The 17,747-nt window shown below is 43.9% G+C and overlaps 1 protein-coding gene across 2 annotated transcripts in view; it reads right to left on the bottom strand.

Annotated features, from left to right (window-relative positions):
• Positions 1-13,257, bottom strand: part of LOC124711467 (alpha-tocopherol transfer protein-like) — a 146,655-nt gene extending 133,398 nt beyond the window's left edge. For both annotated transcript variants that reach the window (XM_047241563.1, XM_047241562.1), the window contains exon 1: positions 13,155-13,257. The gene's annotated coding sequence lies outside the window, so the exon portion shown is untranslated. The remainder of the gene's footprint in view (positions 1-13,154) is intronic.
• Between the last annotated feature and the right edge of the window lie 4,490 nt (positions 13,258-17,747).

The raw sequence follows: 17,747 nt of genomic DNA, 5'->3' as shown, positions 1-17,747 counted from the left end.
TGAAGTGATTCGAAAACGTCACGCCATTTTTAACGGAGAAAATCTTCAGACGTAAAAGTAACTTCATGCGTACCACACCGAAGTGTTATAGTACAGTTACTTGTCACAATATATGTAAATGACCAGTTTGATAACGATGAAGTCATATGAGGCTGCCCGAAAATGATGCAATCGTATCCAAAGAAGTCGCAACGTCAGTAAGTTGTAGGGGATTGCAGGAAGATCTGCTGAAGATCAACGCTTGGTGCAGGGATTTGCAGCTGATATTCGAATTAACGAAAATAACGTATTGCAAGTAACTAACCGGCAAGACCCGTTATTGTGGGTACACGAGTGACAAACAATCACTGGAGGCAGTCACATACTTGAAAGTCTGGGACTATGCGCACGTGCCGAGCGAGGTGGCGCAGTGGTTAGCCCACTGGACTCGCATTCGGGAGGACGACGGTTCAATCCCGCGCCCGGCCATCCTCATTTAGGATTTCCGTGATTTCCCTAAATCGTTTCAGGGAAATGCCGGGATGGTTCCTTTGAAAGGACACGGCCAACTTTCTTCCCCATAATTCCCTAATTCGATGTGACCGATGACCTCGCAGTTTGGTCTCCTCCGCCCAAATCAACCCCCCCCCCCCCCCCTCCCAACTATTAGCACGGACCGATTTAAAGCGGAACGACCACACAAAGCAAATCGTATGAAAATCGTATGCACTGAAAGAGTCTGCATGAAATGAGGTACCAGACAGGACTGATAGATGAAGCAGAGGGGATCCAGAGAAGAGCTGCACGTTTCGTCACATGTTCTTTTATTAACACTGCAAGCGTCGCGCAGATGTTCGCCAAACTCCATTGGCAGACGTTGTATGAGAGCCATTGTACATCGCAGTGTGGTTTACTGTTACAATTACGAGAGCGTACCTTCCTGGGAAAGTCAACCAAAATATTGGTTTCCCCTACGTATATCTCGCGAGCTCACAAAGAGGGTTACCAACACTCTTTTTTTCCGGCGCGCCATTCGCGATTGGGAACGGGAAATGTGAGAGGGAAGTAACAGTGGTGCACAAAGCACTCTCCGCCACGTACCAGAAGGTATGTTGAGGAATGGAGACATAAATGTTGATTTGTATTCTCCTTGCTTGCTTCGGCTTGTCGGTCACTTTGTGCTTCATTAGACAGGCGAACGTCAGGCTGCCGTGCCTACAAACGTATTCCCGTCGGAGAGGAAATGAGATTCCAAGGCCGCGTGAAACGATAGCCGCACTCCTCACCTTTCGTTTGTGACAGATTTGCATCAGGAGCGGTCAACAACTTCGTCTTGTAAAAAACGAGCGGAACTCACAGGTTGTGTAGTCTATCCTGTTCCGTCCATGACTATACTTCTGTTCTCTGTCCGCTGTGGCCTTTCTTTTGATATGTTACTAAGTAGTGTTCACAGGGGTCGTGAAATGATAAACTGTTTTCTAATTATAAGACTGCAGGAGGATGTATTGCAAACGTTTTCCGCAGAGGTGAATGAGCAGCATTAACAAACGGTAGACTTCCCTGCCTTAAACAATTTGCAGTACCTGCTGCGTCACTTCACGTCACGGCTGCGTACTGAAGGCTGCAAACAGGCGACTTCCTGTGTCACTATTCTAATGCAAACACCTTCACTGCACCTACACGAAGCTCTTTCCTTCGTTAGTACAGCTACTGGAATGATTTGTACGATGTTAGTGCAATAGCCGGTCCGTGTGGCCGAGCGGTTCTAGGCGCTTCAGTCTGGAACCGCGCGACCGCAACGGTCGCAGGTTCGAATCCTGCCTCGGGCATGGGTGTGTGTGATGTCCTTAGGTTAGTTAGGTTTAAGTAGTTCTAAGTTCTAGGGGACTGATGACCTCAGATGTTAAGTCCCATAGTGCTCAGAGCCATTTTTTGTTAGTGCAATAACTTCCATACGACATACGAAGAGGTTTACTGGTTCTTTACCAATTATGCGCAATGAAGTCAGATTTGAAAGTATTGCTAAAGGATGTGCAACATAAGTAGGAACGATTACATCCGCTGACACCTAAACATATTTATGTCATCAGTGACAAATGTAGCATCTACCAAAACTGGAGACAAATAATTCTTAACCGGGACGATTCTCAAACAGTGAAAAGAATTATAATTGTATTTTGTGCAAGAGGTGTCCCACAGTTCTTACATATTTAAAGAGAATCATTATCATGTTACACAACGAACTACCAATAAGCAAATCTTTATTTGCAGCTATTTTCAATCTGCCTGAGCGCCATCAGTTTACTTAAAAGTTGTCCTGTCACTCTATACGGTATCAACACTATTGTGGCGTCAATAATAAAAATACAATTACAAGAATTCGTCGTGAGTTACTGTCGTCAAAAGGATAAACTGTATTTATACATAAGCCTAATCCTAGTACAGTGTCCATTTTCATATTAGTTAGTACCTGGAGTGCACTTTGCATTCTGTTCTAAAGAACGACAGGGATTCGCAGGTGGCGTTGGTCTTGGCGCTAGCGTTGCTGCCTCTGGATCACGGGGTCCCGTATTCGATTCTCGGTTGGGTTGGGGATTTTCTCTGAGTAGGGACTGGGTGTTTGTGTTGTCCTCATCATTTCATCATCATCGTCATTTGTGAGAGTAACTAGATTGGATTGTGAAAAGAAAATGGACTTGAAAACATTGGGACTTCGTACAGGCGCTGATGACCGTTTAGTTGAGCGCCCCAAAAACCAAACATCATCATCTTCAGAACGACAGGCAACATGAAAATGGAGAGGGTAGTAAGACTTTATCTGCACCATATCTACGGGATAAGTCTTAGTAAGTAAGTTGTCGTGAGAAGCACGGTGTCTCTTCGGAAGTCCCCTAGTTAACAGTCTTGAGAGCTATTGTTACACAGAGCCGGCCGTTGTGCCCGCGTGATTCTAGGCGCTACATTCTGGAGCCGCGCGACCCCTACGGTCGCAGATTCGAATCCTGCCTCGGGCATGGATGTGTGTGATGTCCTTAGGTTAGTTAGGTTTAAGTAGTTCTAAGTTCCAGGAGACTGATGACCTCAGAAGTTAAGTCCCGTAGTGTTCAGAGCCATTTGAACCATTTCAACCGCGGACGGATACATGGACTACCGAGAGGGGAGAGGAAAGTGTTCGGCGTATGGCTCTAGCCCATCGTTTTGGATCTGCAACAGCAATATGACCAGCAGTTGGCACCACAGTGACACAACAAACTGTTACAAATCGGTTACTTCAATGACAGCTCCGAGCCAGACTCCCTGTAGCGTGCATTCCGATGACACCAAACCACCGCCATTTGCGACTTCAGTGATCAAGTGAGTTTTCATTGGAGGGCAGGGTGGAGGTCTGTTGAGTTTTCTGATAAAAGATTGTTCTGCATCGGTGCCAGTGATCACCGTGTGGCGGCTAGAAGCAGGCCAGTAAGGGCCTGCAACTAATCTGTCTTCGTGGTAGACACACTATGACTATGGTCTTGGGTGCTATTTTGTATGACAGCAGGAGCAGTCTCGCGGTTATCCCCCACACCGTGACTGCAAATTTATTCGACAATCTGAAATTCGACCTATTGTGGTGCCATTCATGAACAGTATTCCATGGCATGTTTCTAACAGGATAACGCTCGTCCACATACCGCTGTTGTAATCCAACATGATCTACAGAGTGTAGACGTGTTACCTTGGCCTCCTCGATCACCAGACCTGTCTACAATCGAGCACATATGGTACGTCATCGGACGACAACTCCAGCGTCATCGAGAACTAGCATTATCCGTCCCTGTATTGACCGACCAAGTGCTGTAGTAGTGGAACTCCATCCCACAAACTGACGTTATGCACCTGCACAACACAGTGAAAGCATATTTGCACGCTTGGATTCAAGATTCTGGCGGTTACAGCAGCTTTTAATGTACCAGGGAGTCACATTCGCAATGTCTCATCAAGGGCTCACATTAACCTGATCACAAATGTATTCTCCAAGTTTAATTAATCTACATTAATTATCTTTTGGTGTTGCGATTTCTTTCCGTCAGTGTAATGCTACCCGCTCAGTAATTAATGTATATCATCAGATATTGTTTTAGTGTTTGCAGATGACTCAATCTTACACAACATGCTGCGTCACGGCTGTCAAAGAATTTTGATTCAGTACCAAATAAGAACGATACATGTACATAGAGCGTTGCTGTTTGAAATGAGTGAGAATTGAGCGCACATGTAAAATTTAATGTCGTGTTTTGTGTAATTAAAGCAGAAGTGAGAGAACTCAGAATGTCAAAGACTCTGCTCCTCTATAACAGCACGATCAGGATCTCCAAGACAGCTTCGCAATCCGACTGACTTTTCAGCATCAACATCTGCATACACGTTAAGGTGTAGTGGAGAAACTAGCGTTTCAACCCTGTACTTGGGAATAACATCTGTTGATGAGCGCCGGCCGGAGTGGCCGAGCGGTTAAAGGCGCTACAGTCTGGAATCGCACGACCGCTACGGTCGCAGGTTCGAATCCTGCCTCAGGCATGGATGTGTGTGATGTCCTTAGGTTAGTTAGGTTTAAGTAGTTCTAAGTTCTAGGGGACTTATGACCACAGCAGTTGAGTCCCATAGTGCTCAGAGCCATTTTTTTGTTGATGAGCAATTTACCGTCATTTTACTCCGTTTGCCAGCGAAAAAACAGTGATGAATATTTCTTTCACCGACATATTCAGAACCGGGTCAGCACTTCGGCACCAACGTCAACGACTTCACTATCCAGGAAGCGAAATAATAAAACAGTAAATTCGTGCGCCGGCCGCGGTGGTCTAGCGGTTCTAGGCGCTCAGTCCGGAACCGCGCAACTGCTACGGTCGCAAGTTCGAATCCTGCCTCGGGCATGGATGTGTGATGTCCTTAGGTTAGTTAGGTTTAAGTAGTTCTAAGTTCTAGGGGACTGATGACCACAGATGTTAAGTCCCAAAGTGCTCAGAGCCATTTGAGCCATAGTAAATTCGTGCGTATATGCACGCCTCATACGTCCGAAGAGACAAAATATGACTTGGGCTCCATGTATGCCTAGAGTAACAAAGTCCGGGTTATGTAAATGAACAGCGTAAAAATATCTAGAAGGCGCGGGAGAAAACAGGCAGCGAAACGGCTAAAGGCATAAAATGCAATAGGAGCGATGTGTCGCAGTCAGTGCATCTACAGAAAAACAGACGTCTGTGTAATGGTACTTTTTTTTATAAGAACTAGAGTTTTGCAGCACAAACGGCGTCACAAAATATCACAGAATATGAATCCTACCGTAGTTGGCGACTCATTAAGCTAGCGGTGTAAATTAGCTATTAACTGACGCTAACAAGCAACTTCTGGCCGAAGCAGAAATTTACCACTGTCAGTTATTCAAGAAGATTATTGATAGTCATTAAATGTGTCAACAACATTATCAGAAAGGAAGAAACCCGAAAAATATACAATTTCAGAGGTTCCCAGGTACGCGAAGTCTTTCTTGTGCTATGAAAATCGCTTGAAAAGACAACAAAGGATAATAAGATAGTTCCTCAAGAAAATTGAAAGACAAGCAGAAACTAGGTTACAAATACGGAATGCCTATCGAAAACGTTCTCATACATTTGAGGGTTGACTGCCATATGAGACCACAGCAAAGAAATTTAAATACGCAGGAGAAGCTATTCAAATTAACTTATCATAAACTGAGTGTTAGTAAATCTTTAGTGAACTAGTAACATCTTTTTAGTTGATAGATAGTAATCTTGTGTAACAAGAAATCCTTGGACAGAACAGACAAAAGTGAGGCATTACAACGCAGTTGCGTAAGAGTGTCTGTACGGACTTGAAAGTTTCAAAACATCCGAATTCGGGTACTGCACAAATTAGAAAGAAATGTAGCCTATCATCTATTTGACACACATACACAAACACACACACACACACACACACACACACACACACACAAACACACACGCGCATACACACACAGAGAGAGAGAGAGAGAGAGAGAGAGAGAAAGAGAGAGAGATTAAGTTTGTCAGTAACGAGACTACTAGCTTGGTTGTTCTCCTCCTTCTATTCAGCATTGCTATACTGTCACATCTCATCAAGACGGTGTAATGGAAGAAGTACGAAGAGTCCAGTCCGTGAGAAAGGGTTACGTGAACATTCAGGATAATTGAACAGGACGGACTGTAAGAACCTTGTTGCCGCCAAGCGACCAACCAGGGTGGCGGAATGGCTAAGTCAGTGGCTTGGTATTCAATAGTAGCGGAGATCAAATCCAATTTGGCTGTTCTGATTTAGGATTTTTTCGCTTCACCTAAATAATTTAATACAAGTACCTACACTGTTCCCGAAACACGACAAGGCTACTTCCTCCTCCCGTTCTTCCACGAAAGAGCAATTGCATCGGCCTTAAAGACGTCTTTTAGGGTTTACTTTTGAGCCTCGAATCTTCCTTCCTTTATTACCAACAAACTGACGACCAATACGGACTGGCAGGCAGGACAGAGGAACACATAACTGATTCCAGACAGAATGAGTGTTTTTATATGGTACTCTGTGTAAAATGGAAGAAAAATTGTGGGTTAACGTTCCGTAGATATAGAAGACGTTAGAACTGGCAAGGGTGAGTGGTTGGGAGCTGGGGGAGAAAAAGAGCGAAGCGTTTTTTCCAGGGAGTATCTCGGCACTCGTCTGAAGTGATTTACAGTGAATATGAATCAGAATGAACGGCGCTAAGCTTTAACCAACTGTGTAACCACATGAATTAGCACCGAACTTCGACATGAAAAATGAATCGTAGAGCTTGTATTGTGCTATCTTATAGCGTACCGAACGATGGAAATAAGACCAGGAACGACACAGTGCTGAAATTCTGTAACGCTATGACAAAGCATATACACACGCATGGGTGTCAAAACCGAGTCACTTCTCAAAAACATTCGTACGCAGATAGCTGAAATGAAGATCTTGCAGGAAGTGATAACTTACAATCTGTTAAACGTAGAAAAGAATAAACAGTGAGAAGACGGAAACATTCACTTCCTGTGTGATAAAATGTTACAATGTGGACAGAAATTGAATGGCTGTAGGAAGATACAGGACGACTTAGACAGAATTTCTAATTGGTGTGATGAATGGTGGCTTACTCTACATATAGAAAGATGTAAGTTAATGCAGATGAGTAGGAAAAATAAACCTGCAACTTCGAAAGCAGCACTACTAGCGTAATGTTTGACACAGTCACAGCGATTAAATATCTAGGCGTAACGTTGCAAAGCGACATGAAATTAATTGAGCACGTCAGGTTGGTAGTACGGAAGGCGAATGGTCGACTTCTTTTTATTGGGAGAATTTTATGAAAGTATAGCTCATCTATAAAGGAGACGGGCTATAGAACGCTGGCGCGACCCATTTTTGAGTACTTCTCTAGTGTTTGGGATCCTTACCAGGTCGGAGTATAGGATTATAGGAAGATATCGATACTGTTCAAAGGCGTGCTCCTATGTTTGTTACCGGTAGATTCGATCAGAACGCAAGTATTACGTAGACGATTCGTGAACTGAAGTGGAAATCCACGGAGGGCAGGCGACTCTTTTTTCCAGGGGTCACTATTTCGGTAATTTAGAGAACTAACATTTGAGGTTGACTGCGGAACAATTTTACTGCCTCCAACGTACAATTTGTGTAATGACCACAAACATAAATTAGGGCTCGTACGAAAACTTATAAACAGTCGTATTTTCGTCGCTCTACTTGCGACAGAAAAAGGAAATGAAATTTGTAGTAGTGGTAAATGATACCCTCCGCTATGCACCATACTGTGGCTTGCGTAATATGTTTGTAGATGTAGATAAAAAAAAAACATTGGAAAAGAGTGAATGATAACTGCTTAACTAAGCAAGTGATACTATATCACCCAGTGCACAAGTGAGATGTTGCGTGTCGAATACGAATATAGTCTAGTATCCAAATCACGCGGCGTTCTTACCCGGACTTAGATAATGAATTCCGATGGTAGCAGACACATTTCAAGCAAACCCGAAGTGAAAGGTATTACGTAATACGTACGATAGTTAACAATAATCAAGACGCGAAATATAATGTTTATTATGAGGCACGACAGTTAACATCAAGGATTTACAAGTAGACTGAAGAACGGATCATAACATTTCAGTCCAATCATTACGTTGCCTTACCCGATTCTACCATTGGCTTATTATACGTCTACATTACTATAACACAACACCGGTACTTCATCCCGATTTGGGACGTGTATTAATCTTTAGATTCGTCTGTTACATTGTTTATATATCTAGCTTGGAAATACTTAAGGTACGAAGCAAGGATCTGAAACATGTCTGGAGGAAGAGACAAAATCGATAACACTGGTGTGATACATTCGTCGCCACGGGCTGAACAATGAGTTCGGGAATACATATGTAGATGTAGATGTTGGTAAACCTCTGTATGAAATCTAATCTCTCTTATTTTACACCCGAGTTCTTTTCGTGAGACACGTGTACTAGGAGGACCATTTTTTTTAAAAATGAGGGCAAATTGAAGTAAATGATGCCCTGAGAGGATGAGAAGCAAAAAAGGTCATATGGACATATATATGGAAATGCGTCCCAAGTCAGATATATCCACTTGAAGGTAGAGGTAAAAAATGTTTCACAGTGTTTGAAAGCACACATGAAAACGCAAGAGGTAAGTGGGAATATTCAGTCCGTACTAGTGTTTTAGCTCCATTTTCAGGAAGGCAGCGAGCTATAGCCCCATGATGTACTTGCCACGTTACCCTTCTTACCACCACAGACACTTGATCCAGCAGGGGTGGTAAGGTGACCCGCGAGACGTGCAGATATGTCTCTCCTGCAGGCGTTGTGAAAGGTGCCTGATGTCACGAGGCGCTCGCGGGTGATCCTGCTGACACACTGAGGCTGTACAGTGCTGATGGTTCACTGGCACCATGCCATGGGGATTCTCCGTAGCCCAGATGTGGGTGCTGTGAAGGCTGATAATAATCCCCACGTAAAGGTAGCCTTAACTGTGAATAGGATAGATGACAGAAATCCCAGCACAGTGGTGGTTTGCGATGAATCGGTGACAAAAGCGTCCCCGCGGAGACAAAGCCGTAGGTAATAAGCCCTGCACGCGTTTTGAGTGATACGGATAGTGTCAGTTGTCGTGGATAATCAACCACCCGTTTGTCTCGTACCCCATTCTGGGGGGCTACCTGCCTACTCCAGACACAGGGGTCACTGTGAAAGATTTCTTAACTCCACCTTCAAGTGGGTGTGTACTTCCTTTGGAACGCGTTTCCGTACGAACTTTTTTACTCTATTTCCTCTCAGGAATCGTTCCCTGCAGTTGGTCCCCATTTTCCAAAACCCGCCTTGTAGTAATGATGTTCAGACAAACTGTTGTTTCCATTTGGTGCATATATTGGAAACAACAAGTCGGCTTATCACTAGGCAGCACAACATTAATATAGCAACTGACTATCTACAGTTCGCGAAAAGAGCGTGAATGTAAAATTACAGTGGAGCTCGTACTCACGCTTACCAACGTTAACATCTACATCTACTTTCCATAAGACGTTGTACAGTGCATAGTGAAGGGAGAATCTCAGCAATATTATAGATGTTGTCACCTATTCCACTTGCCTATTGATCGAGGCAGAATTACTTTCTATACGCGTCAGTACGTGCTCTAACCTCTTATCTTTTTTTTGTGATCCATACGCGAGATGTGCACTAGTGGCAGCAAAATGATCGCACAGTCTCCTTTCGAATACAATTTCCTTAATTTCGCCCAACAGGATGTCATGAGAACCATGTCGTCCTCTCTCTAAGGATTCACGTTTACGTTTTACCAACTATCGTTTTCCGGCGAACCGTTCGCCTCTGGAAAAGGAAAGGGGCGAAGTAACAGTAGCACTCGAAATGCCCTCCGCCACACATGGAAAGGTTGTTTACGGAATGTAGGCGTAGATGCGACGCTTTCATTTGCCAGTAACTCATCTTGACACCTCGCTCCTGTCAGAAAATCCGGTAATTTCCAAGAATGATTGCCTATCGAAATTGGAGGGCTCCAAACGATACATATCGAACGTGAGATAGTATATCGATTATGGAAGTCTCGTGGCGTGCGTTATGATAAATTATTTGTGATCGGCATTTTTATCAGTTTTGCGTTGTTCCTTCAGTTCGTGTACATTACATTCTCGCCGTAATTGTTTGTGATTCCATTGGGAATTCTACACGGTTTCTCTTGATAGCGAGTGTAATGTGTGCTGCTTCTCAAGTTTCTTCTGCGGATTGCCTCACAAGGAAAACTCTAATTCCATGCATATCCAGCATAGACAAATGTTTGAAATTTTCCGGAAATATGGACTTCTGCCGGACGAGGAAAGGAGGGACTGTCTTGACTGTGGTGCTGCGAAGTCTGTGAAACTCTGTAAAAGGAGTGTGGACACTGAGATTCCGTTGCAATTTCATTGTGGACTTCGCGGAAAGCGAACCAGCATCAGGAAAAATACGTGGTTCGAGTCCTCCAAATTATCGATGCAGACGAGCGTAATTCTGGTATCGTGCTGGATTCGAGATTACACGTTGCAAGCCACAGCATCCGAAACTGAGTTATTGGCAAATACCGTGTGTGACTACTTCGGGTTTTGCCGAGAAGTGTGCTACGAGATAGTGAAAAATGACAGTGTGCCAATTGGTGGACCGAATAAAATAGTAGAAGTAGACGAAACTCATATTGCTAGACGAAAGAATCAGAGAGGACGACCTTCTAAAATTGAAGTAGATCATATTTGGGTTTTTGGTGGGATAGAAAGGGAGTCACGTAAGTGTTTCGTTGTGAGGGTATTGTCCCGAGACAAGATGACTTTAGTGGGTCCCATAAAACATTTCATACTCCCTGGAACAAAAGTCGTCACAGACGGTCGGCCGCAGTAGCCGAGCGGTTCTAGGCGCTACAGTCTGGAACAGCGCGACCAGTACGGTCGCAGGTTCGAATCCTGCCTCGGGCATGGATGTGTGTGATGTCCTTAGGTTCGTAGGTTTAAGTAGTTCTAAGATCTAGGGGACTGATGACCACAACAGTTTAGTCCCATAGTGCTCAGAGCCATTTGAACCATCACAGACGGGTTTCAGTCGTACCAGACTCTCAAAGCTGAAGGTTTCGATGACGAATTCGTGAACCACTCCGTGGAGTTTGTCTCTTCAGATGACGCCAATGTCCATACCAAGAATATAGAACGGCTGTGGAAGTCTGCCAAGTCTACCATAAAAAGAAAAGGGCGTCCAGGACAGAGGGACGAACTGTATTTCTTCCAGTACCTATACTTTCGCAACTTGCGTTTGCAGGGGAAAGTCGACGCATGCGACACTCTGGCGATATTCCTGCGCGATATTGGCAAAGTTTACCCTGGGTACGGGAAAAAAGGAATTGCCCCTGCAGCTTATACATCACGCGGACTGTCACAAGACGATACACCGACGACGACTTGAAACATACTCGTAACGCGAGCCACGAGACTTCCATAATCGATTTACTATCGCACGTTAGGGAGAGCCAGCTCTGACAAAACTCTACCATCTGATGAGCAAGATGTATGAGACAGGCGAAATTACCTCAGACTTCAAGAAGAATATAATAATTCCAATCCCAAAGAAAGCAGGTGTACACAGATGTGAAAATTACCGAACTATCAGTTTAATAAGTCACGGCTGCAAAATACTAACAAGAATTCTTTACAGGCGAATGGAAAAACTAGTAGAAGCCGACCTCAGGGAAGGTCAGTTTGGATTCCGTAGAGATATTGAAACACATGAGGCAATACTGACCCTACGACTTATCGTAGAAGCTAGATTAAGGAAAGGCAAACCTACGTTTCTAGCATTTGTAGACTTAGAGAAAGCTTTTGACAATGTTGATTGGAATACTCTCTTCCAAATTATGAAGGAGGTAGGAGTAAAATACAGGGAGCGAAACGGTATTTACAATTTGTACAGAAACCAGATGGCAGTTATAAGTGTCGAGGGACATGAAAGGGAAGCAGTGGCTGGGAAGGGAGTGAGACAGGGTTGTAGCCTTTCCCCGAAGTTATTCAACCTGTATATTGAGCAAGCAGTGAAGGAAACAAAAGAAAAATTCGGAGTAGGTATTAAAATCCATGGAGAAAAAATAAAAACTTTGAGGTTTGCCGATGACATTGTAAGTATGTCAGAGACAGCAAAGGACTTGGAACATCAGTTGAACGGAATGGACAGTGTCTTGAAAGGAGGATATAAGATGAACATCAACAAGAGCAAAACGAGGATAATGGAATGTAGTCGAATTAAGTCGGGTGATGCTGAGGGAATTAGATTAGGAAATGAGACACTTAAAGTAGTAAAGGAGTGTTGCTATTTGGGGAGCAAAGTACCTGATGGTGGTCGAAGTGGAGGGGATATAAAAGGTAGACTGGCAATGGCAAGGAAAGCGTTTCGGAAGAAGAGAAATTTGTTAACATCGAGTATAGATTTAAGTGAAAGGAAGTAGTTTCTGAAAGTATTTGTATGGAGTGTAGCCATGTATGGAAGTGAAACATGGACGATAAATAGTTCGGACAAGAAGAGAATAGAAGCTTTCGAAATGTGGTGCTACAGAAGAATGCTGAAGATTAGGTGGGTAGATCACGTAACTAATGAGGAGGTATTGAATAGAATAGGGGAGAAGAGGAGTTTGTGGCACAACTTGACCAGAAGAAGGGATCGGTTGGTAGGACATATTCTGAGGCATCAAGGGATCACCAGTTTAGTATTGGAGGGCAGTGTGGAGGGTAAAAATCGTAGAGGGAGACCAAGAGATGAATACACTAAGCAGATTCAGAGGGATGTCGGTTGCAGTAAGTACTGGGAGATGAAGAAGCTTGTACAGGATAGAGTAGTATGGAGAGCTGCATCAAACCAATCTCAGGACTGAAGACCACAACAACAACATCGCACGTTCGATATGTATCGTTTGGAGCCCTCCAACTTCGATAGGCAATCATTCTTGGAAATTACCGAAAATCCGACACTGGACAGCACGCTAAGCAGATGTAGCAGTGTATAATAATTGTCTGGAGAGCGAGTTGGTTGACTTACCGCGTCGCGGTGGCTCTGTGCAGGTGCGGCGGTGGCAGCTGCAGCCGGGGGACTGTCGAGGCGAGGCGAGGAGAGGCGGCCTCGGGCCATCGCCGCTTTCCGGGCGTCCTTCGGCTCGACGCTGCTGCCCTCGCCACGCGGAAGACGTGCGCAGTGCAGGCGCCACGCGCAGCAACTCTGCCGCCGCCGCTGGCAATCTCTCAGCGGCGCCCCTCACCGCAGCTCTCAGCAAAAGCCGTCCTGCACGCTGCCTGACAGTTGCTAGGCAACGGCCGCAAGCCGTTCGAGGCACATTGTTATCACAGCCAGGCGCCATGCAGGGTGATCTATGCCCTCAGATACAAGTCAGTAAAGCCTACACACTACCTGAAAGTGCTTCGGTTTTTACAATGAGATTGTGGCAATTCTGGAAGCAATTTTGTATCTTCAACTACCTGGACCAAAAGGCTTGCCTTTATTGAGTGATTGAAGCTGCTACGCTAAAACGAAAATCTAGCTCTAAGTAACTCATGCTGTTCTCGATTAGAATTCTGGAATGTTTGCTTGCTCTACTTTGGTAAAAGAATTTCGGAAATCTCAGTAGAACAACTGCGTTTTAGTGACGCTATAGTCTGTAATATTACCATTGGTATCGCGAAATGAAGGTATTGATTGTGTCTTGCCGCTGCTGTACTTTACACGCCACCAGAATCTCTTTCGACTTTCTGTCAAATTTTGAGACAGAGTTTCATTGTGGAAGCTGTTAACAGCATCTCGCATTGAAAATGGCTCCTTTATTTGAGCTTCAGTAAATTTGACATGCTTTTTTCTGTAAATGTAAGAAGGGAAATCCGAGATGCATTCAGTGAAATCCATATTGATCTGCACTGTTGCCTCGCGAATAAAATACGAGTTTATGTAATATCAAAACAGTTTTGTGACGTGATTCAGGACCTTCCAGCAGATAGAACATAATAATTGAACCTATCCTTGTCAAATTAGACCTATAAATAAATGTCTGTATATATGAACTACCAGTACCCGTCTTCATTCTTTTCTCGTATCAGAAGCGCAAATAAAAAAAACTATTTGATGTAAAGAATGTATATACGATATACCGGGTGATCAAAAGTCAGTATAAGTTTGAAAACTGAATAAATCACGGAATAATGTAGATAGAGAGGTACAAATTGACACACATGCTTCGAATGACATGGGGTTTTATTAGAACCAAAAAAATACAAACGTTCAAAAAATGTCCGACAGATGGCGCTTTATCTGATCAGAATAGCAATAATTAGCATAACAAAGTAAGACAGAGCAAAGATGATGTTCTTTACAGCAAACGCTCAATGTGTCCACCATCATTCCTCAACAATAGCTGTAGTCGAGGAATAATGTTGTGAACAGCACTGTAAAGCATGTCCGGAGTTATGGTGAGGCATTGGCATCGGATGTTGTCTTTCAGCTCCCCTGGAGATATCGGTCGATCATGATACACTTGCGACTTCAGGTAACCCCAAAGCCAATAATCGCACGGACTGAAGTCTGGGGACCCGGGAGGCCAACTTTTGATCACCCAGTACATTAATCGTTTCCGACTTCCAGGGTGTTCTTAAAAGTATTTAGCACCGAAGATAGACTAAAAGGGTCTAGTGAAGCAGGGGGTACAACCCGTCGGCTTTGTCCAGTGACGTCAGAAATGGCCAGAGAGCGTTTATTACACAGATGAAAGAGCTGACAAGAATATTCAGAAACAAAAGAATATGAGAAATGAAAAATATAGTTGACATATATAAAGGCCAGTAGTATTTTCACGTTAAGGATATCGCGTGTTTGTGTCGTATTATTTCTCTGGAAAATGAAAGGGAAAAAATGGATGGAAAGTATTGGTAGCATAGAATACATCACGTCACATATATTTAAGTTGTATCTCGAACCTCATTCGAACTGTATTGCTTAAGTGCAGTACCGGATACAAATCTGGCGTACGTCGATTTCTTCGTTTTCACTAGCATTAGTGTCCTGTTGTTCAAATGAACTATGTATCCCCTGCATCACTAAACTCTAAATGAAGCACGGGATACAAATTTTGCATATGTTGTTTATTTCGCCTCCGCTGTCACTAACAGTCTGTTCTTACGTAGATATTAGTACTACCGATGGCAGAACGAGCTACGTACACAATATTTGTATCCCATACTTCCGTTGATCTCTATACATTTGTACACTGCTAACGCAAACGTGGAAATGGACGTACGTTGCATTTGCAACCTGTACCTCAGTTGAACTACGCTTTCGATGCTAATAGTATCCCATTCTGTACTTGAGTTGTATAGCTATACACAACATTTGTACCCTGGTCTCCACTTGACATATGTTGGTAAATCTCATCAATGTTACATATGTCGTTCTTTCCGAATACGTAGTGTCAGTGTAAAGGTCAACTGAAGGACGGGATACAAATGTCAGTTGTGTCGGCCTTTTCGCCGTGAATATTGATAGTACAGATCCGAAAAAATCGCACTGATACTAATACTGGGAAACGAAAGAAGAACGACAGCTGCGAAATTTCTATTACGTACTGGACTACACGAAAACATACGTATTGGTATAATACGACAACGAAATACGTCAAAATAGTCAAATGCAGTAAAAGAAGAAAATGGAAAAGTGAACTTACCAGACGAGAACTTCCTAAAAGCACAGAAGCTCGCCTAGAAAGACAGCAACAAAAATCACATACGGCGACGATATACACTTGTGAGGCGCATATCTTCGCCGCACTCACGACATCGAACATCCTCAGCAATGAGACCACACATTTGCAAAAAACAAATCGTGGCCAATATGTCTTCGCCCATAGCCATGAAGGTCATGAAGGTTAATCGGAACAGATAAATCCATACCTAAAAACGAAAATGAGATACTAAAATTGTTCTAAAATAAGAAACTAATAGTCCAGATTGCCTCAATATCATTAAGAATCTTATTAAGTGCCGAATAAATTAGAAACAACCAATTAATTTAATAAATGCACACAAAGAATATTTTCAGCAATATGTAGAGATCTCTTTTAAAATCACATTCAATTATTTTAATGTTCAATTATAGCGCTTATCCTGAACACAGAGCTGTTTTATTATCTATGGCTCGAATTGAAGACATTACTATCTATGAGTAATGTATGACGTCATTAGTCAAAGTCGACGGGTTGTATCCCTTGCTTCACTAGACCCGGCTAAAACCACCAACCGTTACGTTTTGGATGTGGTATTGGAATACACTTAATCGCCAAGGAAACTGGTATAGGCATGCATATTGGAATATAGAAATGTGTAAACAGGCAGAATTGGCACTGCCGTCGGCAACGACTATATAACACAAGTGTATGGCGCAGCTCTTACATCGGCTACTGCTGGTACAATGGTAGGTTATCAAGATTTAAGTGAGTTTGAACGGCCGGCCGGGGTGGCCGAGCGGTTCTGGGCGCTACAGTCTGGAACCTCGCGACCGCTACGGTCGCAGGTTCGAATCCTGCCTCGGGCATGGATGTGTGTGATGTCCTTAGGTTAGGTAGGTTTATGTAGTTCTAAGTTCTAGGGGACTGATGACCTCAGAAGTTGAGTCCCATAGTGCTCCGAGCGATTTGAGTTTGAACGTGGTGCTATAGTCGGCGCACGAGAGGTGGGACACAGCATCTCCGAGGTAGCGATGAAGTGGGGATTTTACCTTACGACCATTTCACGGGTGTACTGTGAATATCAGGAATCAGGTAAAACATCAAATCTCCGACATTGCTGCGGTCGGAGAAACATCCTGCAGAAACGGGACCAACGACGACTGAAGAGAATCGTTCAACGTGACAGAAGTGCAACCCTACCGCGAATTGCTGCAGATTTCAATGCTGGGCCATCAATAAGTGTCAGAGTGCGAACTATTCAAAGAAACATCATCGATATGGGCTTTCGCAGCCGAAGGCCCACTCGTGTACACTTAATGACTGCATGACACAAAACTTTGCCCCTCGCCTGGGCCCGTCAACACCGACATTGGACTATTGATGACTGGAAACATGTTCCCTGGACGAACGAGTCTCGTTTCAAACTGTATCTAGCGGATGGACGTATACGGGTATGGAGACAACCTCATAAGCCCATGGACCATGTCAACAGGGGACTGTTCAAGCTGGTGGAGGCTCTGTAATGGTGTGGGGCGTGTGAAGTTAGGAGTGATATGGGACCCGTGATACGTGTCGATTCGACTCCGACAGGTGACGCGTACGTAATCATCCTGTCTGATCAGTTGCATCCGTTTATATCCATTGTGCATTCCGACGGACTTCGGCAATTCCAACAGGACAATGCGACACGTAATATCTCTAGGATTGCTGCGGAGTGGCTCCAGCAACACTCTTCTGCGTTTAAACACTTCTGCTGGCGACCAAACTCCTCAGACACGAACATTACTGAGCATATCTGGGATGCCTTGCAACGTGCTGTTCAGAAGAGATCTGCACCCCCTCGCACTCTTACGGATTTATGGACAGTACTGCAGGATTCATAATGTCACTTCCCTCCAGCACTACTTCAGACAGTCGAGTCCATGCCACAT

The sequence above is a fragment of the Schistocerca piceifrons genome, chromosome 8 (assembly GCF_021461385.2).
Source record: "Schistocerca piceifrons isolate TAMUIC-IGC-003096 chromosome 8, iqSchPice1.1, whole genome shotgun sequence".
NCBI lineage: Eukaryota > Metazoa > Arthropoda > Insecta > Orthoptera > Acrididae > Schistocerca > Schistocerca piceifrons.
The sequence above is the reverse complement of the archived record's forward strand: the minus strand, read 5'-3'. Positions and strand labels throughout refer to the sequence as shown.